The sequence below is a fragment of the Scyliorhinus torazame genome, chromosome 1 (assembly GCF_047496885.1).
Source record: "Scyliorhinus torazame isolate Kashiwa2021f chromosome 1, sScyTor2.1, whole genome shotgun sequence".
Lineage (NCBI taxonomy): Eukaryota > Metazoa > Chordata > Chondrichthyes > Carcharhiniformes > Scyliorhinidae > Scyliorhinus > Scyliorhinus torazame.
This window is the reverse complement of record NC_092707.1, coordinates 50,714,869-50,738,344: the sequence shown is the minus strand read 5'-3', so window position 1 is coordinate 50,738,344 and position 23,476 is coordinate 50,714,869. Positions and strand designations below refer to the sequence as shown.

At 45.3% G+C, this 23,476-nt stretch overlaps 1 protein-coding gene across 2 annotated transcripts in view; it reads left to right on the top strand.

Annotated features, from left to right (window-relative positions):
- The first annotated feature begins 226 nt into the window (after positions 1 to 226).
- The window catches only part of LOC140403708 (uncharacterized), a 364,979-nt gene continuing 341,729 nt past the window's right edge, over positions 227 to 23,476 (top strand). The window contains exon 1 of one of the 2 annotated variants that reach the window (XM_072491906.1): positions 227 to 431. The gene's annotated coding sequence lies outside the window, so the exon portion shown is untranslated. Of the gene's footprint in view, positions 432 to 20,093; positions 20,115 to 23,476 lie in introns of those variants that run through there. The other variant, XM_072491971.1, reaches the window with a different exon arrangement.

The following is a 23,476-nucleotide window of genomic DNA, read 5'->3' as shown; positions in this document are numbered from 1 at the left end:
CAATTCGCCATTGGCTCTGCAAGCTCAAATAATTCATTTTTTTAAAACCCCGCTGGAAACGTGAGATGCACAGGCGCGGCTGCCGAGGGGCAGGGCGCCAGATGTCTGAACATCTGCACCCGAGCCGGAGGTGCAGCGGCTGCAGCCCCCCCCCGCCGCCGCCGCAGCTCCTCTGCCACCCGCGCGCAAGGAGGGCTCGTGGCCCGGGGGGCGGGGTTTCCGGTTCCCCTCCCCCCCCCCCCGGGACCCCGGAAAGGCCGTGAGCGGCGCCCGGTGCAGTTCGGTGAGGCTGAGCTGTCGCAACCGCCTTTTCCTTTGGGCTGTGGTGTGATGATCGCGAGTGTGGAGCCGATCAATGCTGAGCGCTTGTCTCTGCAAGAACAACATTAATAATAATAATAAAGCGGGCGAACTCATCGGAGTGAGGACAGGTAAAGGGCACCCGCAGAAACTCTTTCCTCAGCTGTGTATTGGTTTGTATATAGTGCCGTGGTTAATATGGTACCTTGAATTGTATATGGCGCTGTGGTTTGTAGATGGTGCAATGGTACCTTGATTGGTATATCGTGTGGTTTTATGGCACCTTGATTTGTATATGGTGCTGTGGTTTGTATATGGTGCCATCAGTGGCGGACTTACATTTTTGGGGCCCTGAAGCTTGAACTGTTAGGGGGGCCCCTTCGCAACCAGCAACGGGGCCTGGGTAAGCACTGTTATCTTCTTCAATGGGGTTGTTCCATGCCAGATCACCACAAATTTTTTTAAAAATTAACCACTACATCTCAGATTTTGATTAAAATTGCTGTACTGGATTATCTCACATGTCAAAGTCACATGTGAATAAAAATTTCCTATTTTTACAGTTTTTGAGTTATGGGGAGATGAAAATTAGGGAAATGTTATATCCATGCATGATGCATCATAGAATGATGAAATAAAACATAGAAAAGACCACAGTCAATATAATTTTTTATTTTAGACACCTATGAGAATACATACTACATGAAGCACATTTTTCAAAATACTCTTTTTTTCTGTTTTTTCTAGCAACATATTCACGTACAGTTTTGTCATATGAGAGCTTCCTTGCAATGTCATTTTCTACAGACAATATGCATAAAGAATTTAAGTGCTCTTCAGTCATGATGGACCAAAATTTGTTCTTTGTAAAGGATAGCTTTGAAAAATTCCTTTCTGCTTCACAGCTCGTGATAGGCATTGTCAAGTACAGCTTAAGCGCAGTAGTAATATTGGGGAACACTTCAATTAGTTGTTGCTCACAAATAAGCTGAAGAACTTCTGTGCATTGCATTTTAGATGGTGTGTTTTCTTCTGTGTACTGGGATTTCCTAAGGTGCAAATATTCTTTGAACTGATAACACTCGTTTACTAATTTGTGGTCAATATCATCTTTGTAATACAATATTATAAGTTTAATACTGTCCTCATCAATTTCAGAATTGTTCACCAGAATTCTGAGAGGAACTTGAACCTTTGATCCTTTCGGCCAACCCTCTTGCGTAACTGGATTATCAAGCAGTCATAGAGTTGATATAGAACTTCTTTCCTAAATTTGTCAGCTCCTCTCACAGAAGCAATATCACTTGTTCCATCTGAAAATTTCCTTGTAACAATGTGTTTGGAAGCATCAGAATAACTTGAGGTGATATCTTCACACAAACCTTTTGCTTCTGATTCATAGTGTGCAATCCTATCGGCTGAATTTTCTCTGAGTTCTTTACAAACAAAAGTAAAGATGATAGCAGAAGATAACCTTCAAATACATCAAAACCAGGGATTTGGAGTTTCTTACTTGTTTTATTGAAACGCTCCAGCACATCTTCCCAAACGACTGTTAAAATAGCATATTCCAGCTTTACCAACTTGTGGTATAAATTCTTTGCATCTCGTTTACCTTCAGGCTTCTCTTCTGAGTCTTCAAAAATATGTTTGAGAGTTTGTAAACTCGTATATCCATTTTTAATTGCCCAGACTGCTTCATAGTATGCAGACCATCTAGTTACACTTAAGCTCTTTAGAGTAAAATGTAGATTGCTCTGTGTGTTTAAAATCCCCCATCTTCGTGGAGATCCAGAAAAGAAAACATGCAGCTCCTGCAAAATGCCAAAATAGTCAACAACTTCAGGTACAGTAGACACTGCCTTTTCTCCAACAAGGTTAGGTGAATGGGCTGCACATGGTACATAGTCTGCGTACCTGTTAATGTGTTTAAAGAGTGCTTGCAGCCCTTTCTCCGAGCCCTTCATGTTAGATGCATTATCGTAGGACTGACCACGGATATTTTCAAGTGAAAGCTTATGTTTACCCAGGACTTGTTGAACAAGGTCGTGGATGAATGGTTTTCTATCGGTAAAAATGTTAAAAATCTCTCACAAGGTTTTCCAGTACAGCAGTATCGAACCACAATTACCAGCTGGTCAATATGTGTCAGGTCAGGTGTAGAGTCAACAATAATAGAGTAGTATTTGGTGTCTAGGTTGTTGATTTGATTCACAATTTCATCTTGCACATGTTTTCCCATGATTTCTATCAATTCTTCATACACTGGTTTGGATAGGTAAGTAGCATTTCCTTTTTCATTTTTACATTTCTCGAGATGTTCATGTAAAAATGGGTCGAACTCTGCAATAAGTTCAATGGTCCTCATGAAGTTTCCATTATTTGGTGAGCCCCACTTCTCCCCATGACCTCTAAATGCCAAACCTCTTTCACTTAAAAACTTTATAACAGCTACAACTCTTTTCAGTACTTCAAAATAGTACTGTATGGTTTTTCTCACTGTTCTTCAAGTTGCTGATCCACAGTATTTTTATTTGACTTTCTTGTTATCTAACACAACATCGCCCCCTTATGTTCCATACTGTCTTCATGATTCTCCAGAGTTCTGAGTACATTCATCCAGTCAGAAAACCCACCTGTTGTAAGTGATGTTTGGCATTTAGAAAAGAGTTTGCAAACAAGTATATACAGCCTTTGCTCTTTGAGTAAATTAACCAGGATCTCATCACAGTCTGGCCATTTTTCAATCTTTTTTCAAAATATTTGTTTGAGAAACTTCTGTTTTGCTCCTTGTAAACCCTGCTTGATTCGGTATATTGAAAAAAAACTATGTCTTGCATTAAACAATTCTGTATGAAATCATTATCAACTGTTATGGGCCAGTTTTTGAGGTCACTGTATTCTTTAAAATCACTGAATTTGCCTCCTGTTTCATGTTTCTGCTCAGTCTCTGCTTGTTCCACGGTACTTTCATGTTGACCACTGTGATCGTCATCTGTATCAAAAGCGTCAACAGTGGGTTGAATATTGCTAGAAAGAGCTCCCACGGTTTGTGCACTATCACTGTCTTCAATGGTGTTTGCTTGGCTTGTTTCAACTGTAGGTGTTGACAAACTTGACATTGCAAAATAGTTTGTTAGTTTTTGACATTTAGAAATTTGGTCAGATCGCTTTTCATTGAGTTTGTGTTTTTGGTATCCACTTAAGTACTTTTGTGAAGTCATTGTTATTCCTCTAGGGTCTTGACCTCTGTTTAAAAAGGGGGGGAAATTACATTAGCCACAGCAGAACAGCCAACTTAGCGAGACACTCCACCTTTACAACATCTGTGCTACTGACTCTCAATCTTTGGGATTGTTGAAATATATACAACAAAAAATTAATAAATTTGAGTCTAGTCACACGCTTTGAAAGGAAACAATTTTAGGTCTACTTTCTGAGAGGTTTTTTTTAAAAACCCTTCTCAGAAAGTAAAGCGCCATTTTTAAAGATTTTAAAGATAAATAAGCTAAATAGACTAAACTAGGCTATGTTCAAGCTAGCCTACGCTAGGCTAGACTAAGTTAGGCAAGACTAGGCCACCAAAACTCATAGGCTAAGGTAATGTAACACAATTTTACCATTATTTGAACACTTTTCATAATAAACACCTGTAATTTAACACAAATTCACCCTTTTATTACTTTTTCAAATACTTGTAATATAGTATTAGTCTAGGCTATGCGGTCATAACCTACCTTCCGTTCACCTCTTCATGAAAACAATAGGCTCAGGCTAATCTAACACTATTTCACCTTTATTACTTACCTTACTTTTCTAAATATAATGTTTATTTTTGAGTAGGGATAATAAAAATATTGTAATCTTATGAACACTTTATTGAAAAATATTCTTGTCTAGATCGCTATCACAAGTGCTATCACGTTGAAAATTCACGTTAGCACTGTGATTGCCTTTTCAACGGCTCCCCTTTTTTTGTTACGACACATCATCTACTGTTTGTATTTCTGTCATAAATGTTAAGTGTTTTAAATTATTTATAATTATTTTATATTAAATATATTTAGAATGAAACATCCTTAATTTGAATGCTTTTTTGTTTGCGGCTAGTCTACATGATACTTTAATAACCTTTTAATTTTTATTTTAACTATTATTTTGTATTGAATTACACTATATTATTAATATTATTTTTTTTTTAAACCCCTTCTCATACAGTAGACCCAAAATGTTTAAGCAATGTGGACTAAAGTCGCTTCTGGGGCCCCTCCGGGATTAGGGGCCCTGAAGCTTAAGCTTCATTCGTTTCATAGTAGATCCGCCCCTGGGTGCCATGGTTTGGCAATGGTACCTTGATTTGTATATGGTGTGATGGTTTGTATATGGTGCTGTGGTTTGTATATGGTGCCATGGTTTGGCAATGATACCTTGATTTTTATATGGTGCTGTGGTCTGTATATGGTACCTTGATTTGTATATGGTGCTGTGGTTTGTGTATGGTACCTTGATTTATATATGGTGCCGTGGTATGTATATGGTGCTGTGGTTTGTATATGGTACCTTGATTTGTATATGGTGCTGTGGCCTTTATGGTGCTGTGGTTTGAGGGTGCTGTGGCTTTTATGGTGCTGTGGTTTGTACATGGCACCTTGATTTGTATATGGTGCCATGGTTTGGCAATGGTACCTAGATTTGTATATGGTACCTTGATTTGCATCTGGTGCCATGATAAATATGGTGCTTGTGTATGGTGCTGTGGTTTGTCTATGGTGCCTTGCTTTGTTTATGCTGCTATAGTTTGAATCGTTCCCCTGCTTGTTTAGGGTTGCATTATTTTGTTTTTTTTACAGCAAATAGATCCTCCTTTTCTATAGCTTATCAATAGGGGTGTAAACTGTCTGCTCCATCCTCAACTTGTGTGGAAATGTAGCTTAGCTTCGCCAAGCATCCACTGATACCCGTGTTTGCTAATGATGGATTTACAAGTGGCAGGGCTGATTCGGAAACTGTGATCTTTTAATCTTCTATCATTATTGAATAAAGGACGAAAATATAAAAATCGTGCGTGGCCGGTATTGTCGTGAGTTGAACAATGTTACTGGTGGTGTTCAGAATGGGAATTTTCTGCGCATGACTAGATAGTGCAGAGTTGTCGTGGACTTTAAAGCCATATTAATGTTTTCCTAAATGCATGAGCAAATGGAGAACTGTTTTATTTTATTATCATCCCAGACCAGACCCCAATAGTGGCCAGGATACTGGACTGGAACCCCAATATTTTATTTTATTTGTAAGACTGTGCCGAAGGAATGATTCACTCTAGGAGTGATTGCATGAAGAAATAGGGCTTGGTTATTTTTGAAAACAAAACTTTATTATGAAGACAATATTCAATTTCACACCCAAAAAGAACAGCTTACAATTATACTTTAACACTACGACTCAATTTCCCATAAAACAATAAGAAAATAAACATATAGATCTCTACCTTGCTGTGGGAAAATTGTGGACTCCTCATCAGGCAGATCAGAATTCAACTCTTCTCTCCCCAGCTTTCTCCAAAAACAGCCTCTCTCCACATTGTTTGCCATAAACTGCCTTTCAAAATGTCTCTCTGAAATCCTTGGATCCACTCAGCAATGACCTAAACTCCCCAAGCGGAAAAAAAACCCAAATTATCTCTGCAGGCTGCAAAGTACATTAAGTCCCCAGTCAAACCACAGACCATTAGCTTACACTGAAGAACACATTTCTTTGTCAATTTCATCTTTTGGCTGCTAAAAACACCCAGGTCCTGAAAAACAGAATTATTTTATTTAAAAAAACATGACTTGCAATCAAACACCCTCTCACCCCAGGCTTTTAACCCTTAAATTGCCCAATACTTAGAATCCAATATTCCTCAAGTCTTCCAGTTGTCACAATATCTTAAAATCTTAAGGGGGGTGAAGGTGATGATGGTGGATGGAAATTCAGGGATGAACTGTACATGGTTATAAACCCGCGACAACGCAGAATCGCCGAGCAGAAACTTATAGCCAAGTTCCGCACACATGAGTGCGGCCTCAACCGGGACCTGGGATTCATGTCGCATTACATTCATCCCCCACCATCTGGCCTGCAAAATCCTACCAACTGTCCTGGCTTGATACAATTCACACCTCTTTAACCTGGGGTTACCCCATCTCTGGATCTGTAAGGATTTAATCACCTGCTAATGGTCGCATTCCTAGCATTGTTTGGCATCTTTGAATTTGTCTATATATGTGTTTCTGGAACAGACCTCTTCATTCACCTGAGGAAGGAGCAGCGCTCCGAAAGCTAGTGACATCGAAACAAACCTGTTGGACTTTAACCTGGTGTTGTAAGACTTAGTACTGTGCTCACCCCAGTCCAACGCCGGCATCTCCACATCATGGTTATAAACAACAATGAAACAGAGCACCTTGTTCATCGTGGCCGGGGACCACAACAAGAGGTCTCTTCAAGAGTGTACTGCCAAAATTCCACCAACACATCTATTCCACCAGGGGCGGCAACACTCTCGACCACTGCTACACAAAAATCAAGGGCGCCTACTGTTCCCTCCTCTGACTGCACTTTGGAAAATCAGACCATAAGACGGTGCTCCTTCTCCCAGCATACAAACAGGAACTTAAGTGGGAGAATCTGGTTAAGAAAGTCGTGCAGTGTTGGTCCGAGGAAACAGAAGAGCTCCTACGTGACTGCTTGGAGTCAGTGGACTGGTCCACATTGAAGAAGTCAGCGACCAACCTGAACGAGTATACCACCACCGTCACAGACTTCATCAGCAAATGTGTGAACGACTATGTGCCAAAGAAAGTAGTGCATACGTTCACCAACTCCGAAACCATGGCTTAATCAGGAATTTGACTCCCTTCTGAAGGCAAGGTCTGAGGCGTTCAAGTCAGGCGACCCTGACCTATACAAGAAATCCAGGTACGACTTCCGCAAAGGCATCTGGGATGGACCAAGCTAGAGTCACAGTCTAGTGTTACAGACTCTCGTCGGTCGTGGCAAGGCCTAAACAACATAGCGGGCTACAAAGCGAAGCCGAGCAGCATCTCCAGCAGCCACGCATGAACTCAATGCATTCTATGCTCGGTTGGAGCCGGAAATCATCAAACCACTGTCTACTGCCCCAGCAGCCCTGGACACACCCATACCCACTATCACAGCTTCCGAAGTCAGATCGGCCTTCGTGAAAGTGAATCTTCGGAAGACGATGGACCCGGATGGGGTCCCTGGTCATGCACTCAGATGCTGCGCGGACCAGCTGGCAGATATGTTCGCAGACATCTTCAACCTCTCCCAACTCTGTTCTGAGGTCCCCATCTGGTTGAAGAAGACCACCATCACATCGGTACCAAAGAAGAACTAGGCAACATGCCTCAACGTCTACCGTCCGGTGGCCCTGACTTCAGTCGTAATGAAGTGCTTCGAAGGTTGGTCATGAGGGCACATTAACTCCATACTCTCAGAATGCCTAGATCCACTGCAATTCGCATACCGCCGCAACCGGTCCACAACAGATGCCATTTCCCTGGCCCTACACTCATCCCTGAAGCATCACGACAACAAGGACACCTACATTAGACTCCATTTATTGAATACAGCTCCGCCTTCAACACCATAATCCCAGCCAAGCTCATATCAAAGCTCCAAAATCTGGGATTTGGCTCCCTACTCTGCAACTGGATCCTCGACTTTCTGACTCCGACCACAATCAGTAAGAATAAACAACAACACCTCCTCCAAGATTGTCCTCAATGCTGCGTACTTATGCACTATACACTTGCGTACTACACACACACGACTGGGTGGAAAAATTTGATCCCAAGTCCATCAACAAGTTTGTTGGCGATATGACCACAATGGGTCGGATCTTGAACGACGAGTCAGAATACAGGAGGGAGATAGAAAACCAAGCAGAGTGGTGTAACGGCAACAATCTATCCCTCATCATGGCGCCGAGGTCCCAGGTTCAATTCTGGGTCACTGTCCGTGTTGAGTTTTCACATTCTCCACGTGTTTGCGTGGGTTTCGCCCCCACAACCCAAAGATGTGCAAGGTAGGTGGATTGAACACGTTAAATTGCCCCTTAATTGGAAAAATGATTGGGTACTCTAAATTTTAAAAAAAATCTATCCCTCAATGCCAGCAAAACTAAAGAGCTGGTCATTGACTTCAGGAAGCAAAGTACTGCACACACCCCTGTCTGCATCAAGGGGCCGAGGTGGAGATGGTTGACAGCTTCAAATTCCTAGGTGTGCACATCACCAAAAATCTGTCCTGGTCCCCTCACGCCAATGCTACGACCAAGAAAGCACAACAGCGCCTATACTTCCTCAAGAAACTAAGGAAATTTGGCATGTCCACATCGACTCTCAACAACGTTTACAGGTGCACCATAGAAAGCATCCTATCAGGCTGCATCACATCCTGGTATGGCAACTGCTTGGCCCAGGACTGCAAGAAGTTTCAGCGTCGTGAACACCGCTCAGTCTATCACACGAACCCACCTCCCATCCATTGACTCTATCTACACCTCCCGCTGCCTTGGGAAAGTGGGCAGCATAATCAAAGACCCCTCCCACGTGGGTTACTCACTCTTCCAACTTCTTCCATTGGGCAGGAGATACAAAAGTCTGAGAACACGCGTAAACAGATTCAAAAACCGCTTCTTCCTCGCTGTTACCAGACTCCTAAACGACCCTCTTAGGGACTGATTTGATTAATACTACACTCCTGTATGCTTCATCCGATGCCGGTGTCTATGTATTTACATTGTGTACCTTGTGTTGCCCTTTTACTATTTTCTTTTCATGTACTAAATGATCTGTTTGAGCTGCATGTAGAAAAATACTTTTCACTGTACCTTGGTACACCTTGGTACACGTGACAATAAACAAATCCAGACAAGGGTGGGAAATGTGAGATGCCAAATTTTGATTTCCTGATGGCAAGTTGAATTGCAGAGGTGAAGTCAGTGCCATGTTTGCGCCGTGTCCAGCATTATCCTGGCCTGTGACGGGCCATACTTGTAATGTGTTTGCATGCCATGAATATTCATTGTTATGGTGTGTTATGATTATGCATCTTCTTATTTAAATCCATTGCTGATATCATCAATAAGTGCTGTGATGTCATGAGTTGTTACCTTTGCGTCGGGTAATGGAGGGATAACTGGGAAGGGCCTGGTATCCTGGGTATGGTGAGATCATATAAGGAATTGGAGCAGGAGTAGGCCATTTTGCTCATTGAGTCTGCTCTGCCCATTGTGTAAGACCATGGCTGATTTTTCTTTTGTGGCTTTAATTCCACTGACCTGTCGGCTACCCCTTCCATATGGGTAGCACAGTGTTAGCACAGTTGCTTCACAGCTCCCGGGTCCTAGGTTCGATTCCCGGCTTGGGTCACTGTCTGTGCGTAGTCTGCACGTTCTTCCCGTGTGTGGGTCTCCTCCGGATGCTCCGGTTTCCACCCACAGTCCAAAGATGCGCAGGTTAGGTGGATTGGTCATGCTAAATTACCCTTAATGTCCCCCCAAAAAGGTTACGTTACTGAAAGGTTACTAGGTTACAGGAATAGGGTGAAGGCGTGGCCTTCAGTAGGGTTCTCTTTCTAAGGGCCGTTGCAGACCCGATGGGCCGAATGGCCTCTTTCAGCACTGTAAATTCTATGATAATCTTTGACTAAAATCTGACTATAGCCTTGAACACATTCAATGATCCAGTCACCACTGACTGCTCTCAGTTGAAGAGAGTTCCAAAGTCCAGTGGCCCTTCGAAAAGATACAATGCTCACTCACCAACTCCATCTCCCTCCCTGATAACTGTCTGAGGCTGTCTCAGACCATTTGAAACTTTGGTGGAATATTTGAGTTTCCAGCCACATCTGTGCAAAGACCACCTATTCGTAACATTGTTGTCCCATTTCACCTTGCCTCAGCTCTGCTGCTCCAACGCTCCTCTGTGCCTTTGCTATCTCTAAACTTGACTGTTCCCACTTCACTCTTGGCCACCCTCCCACAATCTATTCTGGTGCCACCCAACACTCTGCTGCCCATATTCTTACTGGGTGTCAAGTCCCATTCACCCATCACCATGCAGCTGTGGTGCAGTCCAAACAATGACTCACATTATCAAAGAATGCTGACCAACTTTGAAGATGGGATTAAAGAATGCTTGACTCTGTGACTATGCACACTCAATTGCTTCATCCAGGGTCCCAGGTTCGATTCCGGCTTGGGTCACTGTCTGTGCGGAGTCTGCACATCCTCCCCGTGTGTGCGTGGGTTTCTTCCGGGTGCTCCGGTTTCCTCCCACAGTCCAAAGACAGCAAAATAGTGTTGTCGAGGAAGGGAGTAGGGGAGGGGAAGGTGTCTGAGGTTTACAAGGAGCTGATGGTCGTGATTTTCATGTAATTGTTTTAACATCTTAAATCAAAACTTGTTTCAACGTAGAAATTTATTTTCACTGCATATATGTGGATATGCAAATTTTTAAAAAATTAACATTTTATTGAGGTACTTTTTTTTGGCATTGTAACAGCAGCAATATAAACAATGTATATGAAAATATAAACATGGTGCAAATACCACCTCCCTCCCCACCATTAATTAACCCCCTAATCTACGCTAATCTAATCCCCCCCCCCCCCCCCCCCCGCTGCTGATTAATTCTCCGCGAAGAAGTCGATGAATGGTTGCCACCTCCGGGCGAACCCTAACAGTGACCCTCTCAAGGCGAACTTAATTTTCTCCAAACAGAGAAAGCTAGCCATGTACGATAACCACGTCTCCGACTTCGGGGGCTTTGAGTCCCTCCATGCTAGTAATATGTGCCTCCGGGTTACCAGGGAAGCAAAGGCCAGAACGTCTGCCTCTTTCTCCTCCTGGATTCCCGGATCCTGCGACACCCCGAAAATCGCCACCTCTGGACTCAATGCCACCTTGTTTTTAATACCTTGGACATGATGTCAGCAAACCCGTGCCAAAATCCCCTCAGCTTTGGACATGCCCAAAACGTGGACATGGTTCGCTGGTCCTCCCGCACATTTTGCGCACCTGTCTTCCACCCCAAAGAATCTGCTCATCCGGGCCACTATCATGTGGGGCCGGTGAACGACCTTGAATTGAATCAGGCTGAGTCTGGCACAAGTTGTGGTCGCATTGACTCTACTCAACGCGTCCGCCCAAAGGCCCTCCTCTATCTCTTCTCCCCCCCCCCCCCCCCCCCCCAAGCTCCTCCTCCCACTTTCGCTTCAGCTCCTCGGTCTGCGTCTCCTCTGATCCCATAAGTTCCTTGTAAATGTCAGTAACGCTCCCCTCACCTATCCATCCTCTGGAAACTACCCTGTCTAGAATCCCCCTTAGCGGCAGGAGTGGGAAGGTTGACACCTGTCTACACAGAAAGTCCGGCATCTGCAGATAACAAAATTTGTTCCCCCCACCAATGCAAACTTCTCCTCCAGCGCCCTCATACTCGGAAAGCTCCCCTCTATAAACAAGTCCCCCATTCTCTCAATCCCCGCTCTCCGCCATACTCTGAACCCCTCGTCCATCCTCCCCGGGGCAAACCGGTGATTATCGCAGATTGGGGACCAGACCGATGCTCCCACTGCTCCCACATATCTCCTCCATTGCCCCCAGACTCTCAAGGCCGCCACCACCAAGGGGCTGGTGGAGTACCGCGCTGGCGGGAACGGCAGAGGCGCAGTTGCCAACGCCTCCAAACTTGTGCCCTTACAAGAAGCCGCCTCCATACGCACCCAGGCACCCATGCCGACCGCCCCCCCCCCCACTCCCAGCAACTGCTTGGACTCCCATCTAGAGACAACGGGAGCGCATCCCATCTCCGGAAATCATCTTTCATCTGATCCACCAACTGGGCCAAGTTCAATTTATGTAGCCAGTCCCAATCCCGCGCTACCTGAATACCCAGGTACCTGAAACTGTCGCCTACCACTCTGAACGGCAGTTCCCCCAGTCGCGTCTCCTGACTCCTCGCCTGGACCGCTAACATCTCGCTCTTCCCCAGATTCAGCTTGTACCTCAAACTGGCCGAATTCCCCTAAATTCCCATGATTTCTTCCATCCCCTCAATTGGATCTGAATATGCGGATGACCAGAAGCAGGTCATCCGCATACAGCAAGACTCTGTGCCCCCCCCCCGGACCAGCCCCTTGAGGCACTCTGAGCAATTGCCAGCGGCTCTATAGCCAGCGCAAACAGCAGTGGGGAGATGGGGCATCCCTGTCTCTTCCCCCGGTGCAGTCTAAAATAGTCTGAAGTCATCCTGTTTGTCCGTACACTTGCCACAGGAGTCTGGTACAGCAACCTGACCCAGTCAATAAAGCCCCTCCCAAATCCGAACCGCCACCAGAACCTCCCATAAATAATCCCACTCAACCCGGTCAAAAGCTTTTTCTGCATCCATCGTGACCACTACCTCCACCTCCCTACTTTCCGGGGCATCATGATCACGTTTAACAGTCTTCTTACATTGGCCAACAGCTGCCTGCCCTTAACGAGCCCCGTCTGATCCTCCATGATGACGTTTGGTACACAATCCTCAATCCTGGAGGCCAAAATTTTGGCCAACAGTTTGACGTCTATGTTCAACATGGAAATCGGCCTGTAAGACCCACATAGCTCCAAGTTCTTGTCCCGTTTCAGGATAAGCGAAATCGTGGCCTGTGACATCGCATGGGGCAGAACCCCTCTTTCTCTTGCCTCGTTAAAGACCTTCATCAGCACCGGTCCCAATATCCCAGAGAACTTTTTGTAGAACTCTGCTGGGTACCTGTCCGGTCCCGGGGCCTTACCCGACTGCATGGCCTTCAAGCCCTCCACTATCTCCTCCAACCCGATCGGGGCCCCCAGCCCTTCTACCAGGTCCCGTCCACCTTCGGGAAAGTCACCCCTCCAGGAAGTGCCTCATCCCCTCCGGCCCTGCAGGGGGTTCCGACCTATACAGCCTGCTGTAGAAATCCCCGAACACCTTACTCACCCCTGCTGAATCCCCAACTAAGTTCCCATCCTGTCAATAATTTTCCCTATTTCTCTAGCTGCCTCCCTCTTTCTGAGCTGCTGTGCAAGCATCCTGCTAGCCTTGTCACCATGCTCTTGGGTTGCCCCCCTCGCCTTTCTGAGCTGTTCCATTGCCCTCCCTGTGGTTAACAAGCCGAACTCCGCCTGTAGCCTCCGCTGTTCCCTTAAAAGCCCTATCTCTGGAGTCTCCGCGTACCTCCTGACTTCTAGAATGTCTTTTACCAGTCAGTCTGTCTATGCCCTGTCCGTCCTGTCCCTGTGAGCCCGGATCGAGTTCAGCTCTCCTCTCATCACTGCCTTCAGCGCTTCCCAGACCACCGCTGCTGAGACCTCCCCCGTGTCATTTACCTGAAGGTAATTTTGTATGCATTTCCTCAACCTCTCGCACACCGCTTTGTCCGCCAATAGCCCTACATCTAACCTCCATTGTGGGCGCTGATTGCTATCTTTACTAACCTGCAGGTCAACCCACTGTGGAGCATGGTCCGAGATTGTGATCGCCGCGTACTCCGTGTCCACTACCCCTGCCAGCAAGGCCCTATCCAAAACAAAGAAATCGATCCAAGAGTATACCTTATGCACGTGGGAGTAGAAGGAGAACTCCTTCACCCTCGGCTGCCTAAATCTCCATGGATCCACTACCCCCATCTGCTGCATGAACCCTTTCAGTTCCTTTCCCATTGCTGGCACCTTGCCCGTTTTCGAGCATGACCGATCCAGGCCGGGATCAATAACTGTATTAAAGTCCCCTCCCATGACCAGCTTGTGCGAGTCCAGGTCAGGTATCTTCCCCAACATCCTCTTTATAAATTCCACGTATTCCCAATTTGGCGCATATACATTAACCAGCACTACCTTCATCTCCTCCAGTTTACCACTCACCATAATATATTGACCCCCCCCCCCCCGCCCCCCCCCCCCAACATCCGAAACTATTCTACCCACCTCAAATATCACCCGCTTATTGATCAAGATCGCAACCCCTCTAGTCTTTGTGTCCAGCCTCGAGTGGAAGACCTGACTGACCCAGCCTTTCCTCAATCTAACCTGGTCCACTACTCTAAGGTGTGTCTCCTGCAGCATTACCATGTCCGCCTTTAGTCCCCTCAGATGCGCGAACACACGCGCCCTCTTAACCGGCCCATTTAACCCTCGAACATTCCAGGTGATCGGCCTAGTTGGGGGGCAAAGTGCCTCCGCCGATCAGCCATCCCCTTTGTTGGGCCCGCCTCCAGCCCATGCGCCGGGCCTCCTGCGGCCCGTCCCCCGGCAGCCCTGCCACCGATCTCCTCTCTGTCCCCTAACTGAATTCCCTCCCTCGTCAGCAGAACAACTACCCCCCCACAGCAACACCACTCTAAAACCTAACCCATACAATAAACTAAACATGGGCACCCCTGCCCCACTGCGCTTCCATGAGCTAGCTCACCCAGCTTGCTCCCGCCCCCGGCGTCAATAAGTCTCCCACCTATTGTTCCCTCACTGCCCTCCCCCCCCCGCTCATACAAACAAATGACCTCATCTAACAATCCACGCACAATCACCCAGCTGAAAAGGAAAAACACCAAAACCCAAACAAGCACGTCGCCCGTCTCCATCCCACAAAACTGCACATCAAGGAAAAAGGCATTGCCAACATTCACCAAAAAGAAAGCCCGAAAACGAAAAAACTTTTTCCCTCCCCTTCTTAAACAGAACTCAAAAACAGAAAAAAAAAACCCAATATGAGCCAACAAATTGCATCAAAGTTCACGAGTTCTCCGCCCACCACCAGTCCTTTTCTTTTGGCGAAGTCCAGCGCGTCTTCGGGCGACTCAAAATAATGATGCTGGTCCTCATATGTGACCCAGAGATGAGCCGGATACAGCAGTCCAAACTTCACCTGTTTCTTGAAGAAGATTGACTTAACTTGGTTGAAGCCTGCCCTTTTCCTGGCCACCTCCACACTCAGGTCCTGGCACACCCACAGGATACTGTTGTCCCATTTACAGCTCCGCGTTCGCTTGGCCCACTGAAGAATACATTCCTTGCCCAGGAACCTGTGGAATCTCACCACCATTGCTCTCGGAGGGTCCCCCGTTCGCGGCTTCCTCGCAAGCGCTCTGTATGCGCTCTCGGTCCTCCACCTTCCCTAGAAGCCTTTTCTGCTGATCCTGCAACATCCCGACCTCCAGCTCCACGGCAGTTTGATGATGCTCCTCCTCAGCCAGCGCCTTCTCAACCTTCTGGATCGCCCGATCCTGGGCGTCCAATCTGTGCTCCAGCCGATCAATCGACTCTTTAATCGGGTCCATGCAGTCCCGTTTCTGCTTGGCAAAGCCGTCCTGGATGACCTGCATCAACTCCTCCGTTGATCGCTGGGCCGACACACCAGGGGTCCGGTCCTTGGCCATGTTGTCTCCTGCTGCAGCTTCAGCGCAGCTCTTGCCTATCTTCCTATTTCTGCCTTTTCGTGCAATTCTGGTTCTTTTCTCCATACACCGATACGTGGAAACAGTGCCCAATTGCCTCAGCCTTCGACTTTACAGCTTAAAACCGGAAAAAGGTTGAGGGGAAAGGTCCAAAAGTCCGACCCGAGTGGGAGCCACCAAATGTGCGACTTACTCCTTCATAGCCACCACCGGAAGTCCAGCGATATACACATTTTTTATTGACCTTTGTGCCTGCAGGTTTGTTTTTTGCTACTAAACCTTTTTTATTTCTGATTATTTATGTAGAAGCTTTCTAGGAATCCTGGGGTTAATCTAACAATGTGATGCTGTAATATATTATTCATGGAGGAGAGTCTTTGAATTTGGTTTTCTCCTCCTCATTGTGACGGGAGACCTGCAATTTTTGAGATCTAGAGAATGGAGTTTTTAAAAGTATGGTTTGTTGTATGTGCCACAGAGTGATCCTTGGCTTTTTCTTTTTATTCTTCTGTATTCTTTGGAACATGAGTTTCCCTGGTTTCCATAATTTGGAGCTCAGAATTAAGTTTTGGTTCCTCTGATTTGCAATATATTGTAATTATTTGCACATTGAAATTACCATAAATGTGTAGCCTTTTTAATATGTTATACTTTAATTGTCTATCACTATGTTATACGCAGGAATAGACCATATGGCCCACCCAACCTGCGCTGCCCGTCTAGCCTGCTCTGCCATTCAGTACAATCATTGTTGATCTTGGGCTTCAACTCCATTTTCCCACCTGCTCCACATATCCCTGAATTCCCGGAGAGACCAAAAATCTGTTTATCCCTGCCTTAAATGTATTCAATGATGGAGCGTCCGCAATCCCCTGGGGTAGAGAATTCCAACGATTCATAACCCTTTCAGTGAAGTAATACTCTCCACATTTCAGTCCTAACTGCTTGGCCCCTAATCCTGAGACTGTGCTCCTTGTGTTTTAGAATCCCCAACCGGCAGAATCAATCTCTCAACGTCTATCCAACAAACCCCGTCAGAATTTTGTAGATCCCTTTAATTGTCTAAAATTAGGAGAATATAAACCCATTTTACTTAGCCTCTCATTATAGGACAACCCCCTCATCCCACCAATCTCGTGAACCTTCACTGCACTACCTCCAATGCAAGTATATCCTTTCTTTGTATGTGGAAGCAGAAACTGCACACAGTATTCCAGATGTAGCCTCCCTCTACAACTGTCGCAAGACTTCTTTATTCTTCCACTCCTTTTGTAATAAAGGGCAACATGTCTCCTAATTACATGCTGCATCTGCATGCAAACTTTGTGTTCTTTTTAAAAAATATTTTTATTCTCCTTTTTACCATTTTCATCCAAATTTACACCCACCAACAAATAATCAACCGTAACAAATACAATGTCAATCCCCTGGCCAACAATTCCTCCCTCCCACCAACCCTCAACATTTTAAATACAAACATCAAAGTAAAGGATTCAGGAATCCACTATCCACCCATACATAGTCACCAACAACAGTCCACCCCCACCCCTCCTAATGTTCGATGTCATCCAATTCTTGAAAGTGCATAATAAACAAAGCCCATGAATTGTAGAACCCTTCCATACTTCTGCTGAACTCAAACTTCACCTTCACAAGTGTTAAAAACTCCAACAGATTCCCCCGCCATGCCAGGGCAGAGGGTGGAGAGACTGACCTGTATCCCAACAGGATCCGCCTTCGGGCGATCAATGAGGTGAAGGCTAAAACATCTGCCGCTGCACCCGCTTCCAACCCCAGCCGATCCGAGACCCCAAATATGGCCTCCAGCAGAGGACCCGGCTCAAGCCTCACATATACGACCTTCGAAATTACCCTGAACACCTCCTTACACTACCTCGCCAGCTTTGGACAGGACCAAAACGTATGAATGTGGTTTACGCCCCCCGCCCTCCCCACCCCCGCAACGTTCACAAACATCCTCTACCCCTCAAAGAGTCGGCTCTTCCTCGTCTTTGTGAGGTACCCCCTATACACTACCTTCAGCTGTATCAGCACCAACCTCGCGCACAAAGTTGAGGCATTTACCCTCTGGAGCATCTCGCACCACAACCCCTCCTCCAAGCTCTCTCCTAACTCTTCCTCCCACTTTGCCTTAATCCCCTCCCGCGGTGCCTTATTTTCTCCCAGAATCGCCCAATAAATGGCTGACACCACCCCCTTCTCAAGTCCCCCTGCCGTCAGCACCTCCTTCAACAGTATGGAGGTCGGCGCCACCGGAAAGCTCTGTATCTCCTTCTTAACGAAATCTCGGACCTGCATATACCTAAACATTTCCCCCTGCCTCAACCCATATTTCGCCCCCAGCTCCTCCAGTCCTGCAAACCGGTCCTCTAGAAACAAATCCTTTAATGCCCTGATTCACTTCTCCTCCCATCTCTGAAAACTCCCATCCCACTTCCCTGGCTCAAATCTGCGATTCCCCCGAATCGGCATTTCCCTTGGTCCCGTCCCCAGCCTAAAGTGCTGGTGCAACTGCTAACTTTCAGGGTTCTTATACAAGCACACCAAAGTCTCTTTGAGCATCAACATTTGTAAGTTTTACACAGCTGTGGAGTATCGAAAAGATACTTAACGTAGAGTCAGCTGTCGGTAAAGACAAGTAGCTGTTTTATTTTGTACAAGTGCGCACACAGGCAAAATGCTCTAAAAGGCAATTCAACTATACAGTTAATGTCAGTTATACCGTCTTTGTGATAGCTCACCATTAACTCACAATTATCTTTCTTTATGTCCAGCTTGTGTTACGATCCCCTTTGATACTATAACTGGAACTCTGTCTCAAAGACTGTAAATTTTACTTTTTTAAGAAAATGTGTAAGAACAGAGTCAGAGCAATTTCAAATTGCTTTAACAACAACAAAAATAAATGATGAGAAGTTTGACTGTAATAGAATACTTCTTCACCTTCCCTTATCTTCACAAACGTACACAGATTGTGGCGATAATGCAGGTTACACAATATATATTTTGTTATAATGTTCTCAATAAACACACAGTTCCTAAAACCCAAAAGGCTAACTGTGGTCAGACAATATCCACTCTGAAATCAAGTGGCCGATGCTACTCTGAAACCAATTGGCCAATGCCACTCCACTAATCTTCTGTGGACTTCTCCACAAATTCCACCCAGATGATTGTCACACAGGTGTTTCCAAACTCCACTCCCAAAAAGACATGCTTTAAAATCTTCTTTCAACCAATGCTTTCCATCGGCTGTTTTCATGAAGGATCTGTTTCCAGGTTTTCTAATTATTCCTTCAAACAAGGCTTTCTCTCAGCTGTTTTAGCAAGGATCCGCTTCCAGATTTTCCATCTCTCATTTCATTATTCCTTTGTCTTGAATGCTTTTACCCAAACTCTAGGGATCCAGCCACCAATTGCTTCAATTAATGCATCACAGGCTATAGTGAAATATCACAAACCTTAGGATCATTTTTAGATCTTTTTTGCCTTCTCATTAGCCAACCTCTTTTTGGCTATGTCTGTGGCTTCAGTGAACAGTACCCTGTTCCAATTCCAGTTTCCTCTGTTTCCTTAACAAGCTATTCTTCAAATGCCGTGTACTTGTTTCCTTGCCTCTTCCTCTATTATATGGCTTTTCTTCTAGCAAAGCTGAGAGAGAAGTCCACTCTCTTGCTGTGAAGCTCCTTCTACCCAGGCTTCCAGTTAAAACTAAACTCAAAAAACATTTCCTTAAAAGTGGTGACTGGTTGCTAAGCAATAGCTCATTTTCTTTCTCCAATCTTGGCATGTTAGAACAGCGATTAGCACGGCTGCTTCAGGGCAGCATGGTGGCGCAGTGGGTTAGCACTGCAGGCTCACGGTGCCGAGGTCCCAGGTTCGATCCTGGCTCTGGGTCACTGACCGTGTGGTTTGCACATTCTCTCCGTGTTTGCGTGGGTTTCGTCCCCACAACCCAAAAATGTGCAAGCTAGGTCATGCTAAATTGCCCCTTAATTGGAAAAAATTAATTGGGTACTCTAAATTTAAAAAAACAATTATAAAAAAAAAAAGCTCTGCTGCTTCAGAGCACCAGGGACCAGGTTCGATTCCCGTCTGGGTCACTGTCTGTGTGGAGTTTGCCCATTCTCCCCGTGTCTGCGTGGGTTTTGTTGCTAACTTTGGTTGGCTCTTAATTCGTTACTCATTGTGTCTTTACTTAATTTGCTCTGTTTCTATAACCTTTGCTCTAGAGTCGCCAGGTATTTTTATGATACCGCCAAGAGGTTCAAGTTCAAGTGCTGATCAATAACTCAATACACCAGTTAGTAAGTTTCAAATCAAAACACATTTATTACACACAGTCAATCACTACTCATGCATAAAACTCTACTTACTAGACTATCTCTAACACTAAAAGGCCTATACTTAGCTTCGGAACTGGCCCACCAGGTCAGGGGAACAAATGGCCTTTCGTTCGATTCTGAGTCTGCAGGATTCAAAAGCTGGTATGGACTGGTAGCTAAGAGCGCCTATCTCGTAGCGTGCGTTGACTGGAGACTGACTTGGTTGATGCGGCAGCTAGGCAGGTCACTGTCAAGGGTTGTTTCGAGCTGCTGAGTGACCCTGCCAAGAAGAACAAATTGAACTTGGGGACTCTATTTTATAGTCCCCAGGGGCTTCCCGCCCCTTTGGGCGGACCCCGTACCTGGTTCCAAGTGATTGGACTACCTTCTGATCACTTGGATCGATTTCTCCAATACTGGAGCCGTTCCCTGATTGCTGGGAGGTTCCTGAGTGTCCGTTGGCCTTCCTTTGTCTTGGCTCCTGCTGGCGCCAAGGAGTCTGGCTTGGCCTTATTCACCTTAAATGTTTCAATTGTTCCTGGGGATCGCTCATTAATATGCGGATGGTTGCTAGTTTCAGTGCTGTCTGGGTTTCTGCAAGTTCTAATACACAGGAAACTTTGCACCTGCTAGTTTTTCCTGGCTTGACTGAATTTCCCTGCATTCTTTGCGGATCTCCATTTTAAGTCGGGAAGTCGCTAACCCAGGTGGCTACAGTTTCCTCCGGTATCCTCCCATAAGTCCTGAAAGACATGCTTGTTTGGTGAATTGGATATTCTGAATTCTCCCTCGGTGTACCCGAACAGGCGCTGGAGTGTGGCGACTAGGGAATTTTCACAGTAACTTCATTGCAGTGTTAATGTAAACCTACTTGTGACATTATTATTTATTTTACACGTCATAAAATCTCTACAATACAATAGAAACACAGTTGAACTGAAACCAAAACTCCCATACAGGCAAACACTTTAGTTTGACATGAATCTCACTCGAGTTCCTTACACAAAATACTAAATTAAACCCATTTATTTATAATATTTAACAATACAAATATAGATCATTTAAAGCTGTCTCTGTTTCCTGACTTTTGGTACATTTACAATTACAGATGTGTTTGCAAAATAGTCACAGAATGACCTGTCCTTTAACACAAACGATGTCCACGGGTTAGTGAATCACAAACATTGCCATATCCTGATAACTTACTACTTTGGTCATGTGCTTATCATGGCTTGACTCTGATAGTTAATTTGCTTCCTAGTCTGACCAAAAGGTTGCATTCCTTACTGCATCCATTCCAGTGTTTTTGTTTTCACAGCAAAAACTTTTAAAACTTCTACAAGCAATTGGTGGCATAGTGGTTAGCACCATGGCTTCACAGCGCCAGGGTCCCAGGTTCAATGCCCGGATTGGATCTCTGTCTGTGTGGAGTCTGCGTGGGTTTCCTCCGGGTGCTCCGGTTTCCTCCCACAGGTCCCGAAAGATGTGCTGTTAGGTGAATCGGACATTCTGAATTCTCCCTCTGTGTACCCGAACAGGTGCCAGAATGTGGCGACTAGGCGCTTTTCACAGTAACTTCATTGCAATGTAAGCCTACTTGTGACAATAAAGATTATTATTATTATTATTATTTGCTCAAACCTAAGTAATGCCAGGATACACCTCTTGAAACACCTTAATAAAAAAAAAAAAATTCTGCTTCTTTATCCTCATGACCAAAGTGAATGACTTCACATTTCCCTACATTTAATCCATCTGCCATCTTGTTGCCCACTTCTCCCAGTTTACCTTCTCACTAGCTTGGTATTACCAGCAAACTAAATTATGAATTCAATAAGTTGTATTGCACCTTAATTTGGCACCTGCTGATGATGTAATATGGGAAATGCAGTAATAATGGGTGACTTTAATTTATATATAGATTGTGTAAAAGCCCGCACGAGACCTACGGGACCAGACCAATTAGTCTCCCTGTGAGTCTCGTTGAGTATGAGCTTCCCCACTGAGGGGCAGAGGCCTCATCAGCGGAGCTATGCACACTATGTATAAAAGCTAGGCCTGAGTGGGAGCTGAGCAGAGAAGTCCTGACTGGGCCCTGTACACAGTGTGTAAATAGTTACTCATACTATAAATGAGGAGTTTCTTTAAGCCTCTCCTGTGGATTCCTCTGTGGACACTAGCACTAAAGCTGTTGACGATGAATTTCTGGACTTCTCACGAGATGGGTTTCTGGAACAGTACATTTGGTGCCCCTGTTTCCTCCCACAAGTCCCAAAAGACGTGCTTGTTAGGTGAATTGGACATTCTGAAATCTCCCTCCGTGTACCCGAACAGGCGCTGGAATGTGGCGACTAGGGGATTTTCACAGTCACTTCATTGCAGTGTTAATGTGAGCCTACTTGTGACACTAATAAAGATGATTATTTTTATTATTTGAAAAACCATCTAGAAATCGGGCTGTTTTAGATTCAGTATTACGTAATGAGAAAGCACTAATTCATATGTTTGCTGCAAAGGAGACTTGAGGAAATAGTGGCCATAATATAAAAAATTTTGCATGAAGTTTGAAAGTGATAGAGTTCATTCTGAGATTAAGGTCCTAAATCGGAATAGAGGAAACTATGAAGGTTCGATGGGCAAGTTGGCTGTGTGGAATGGGAAAACACACTAGCGGCACTGGTATCAGCTCCGTAACCAGTAGTACCAAAGAAACATTTGTCTAACATAGTTGTGGCTACCTTAAAAATTTGGAGGCAAGCCATCACTTTAACTTGGGGACTGCCTTTAGGCTGGACCCCCCCACCCCGCCCCATCTGTGTGAATCAATTATTTGAACCAACAAGGTTGGATGTGAAATTTAGGGAATGGAAGGATAAAGGTTTGGAGAAAATGGGAGCCTTATTTTCAGAAGGTCGGTTCACTAGCTTAAGGGAGCTGAAAGAAAGATATGGGCTCACAGATGCTGATGGGTTCAGGTAACTCCAGGTGCGCAGCTGGGTCAAAAAGTACTTTTCAGCCTTTCCAGTGAGAGGATCTTATCCTGCTCTGGTTCGGCGATGGCCAGCAAGTCGTGTATATACCAGCAGATGATGGGGGAGGAGACGGGCTCTATTGAAGGTGTGAAGGCAAAGTGGATGGAGGAGCTGGAACCAATCCTGGAAGAGGAGGTTTGGAGTGACACGCTGAGGCGAGTGAACTCGACGCACCTGTTTTGGGGGCCGGCATATCGTGTGCACATGTTTTGGAGGTGCTAAAAGCTGGCGGACTTCTGGAGGTCCTTTTTTTGAGACTATGCCCGTTGGTGATCTTTGTGGTTTCGGTGGTGCTGGAACTCCGGGCGAGGG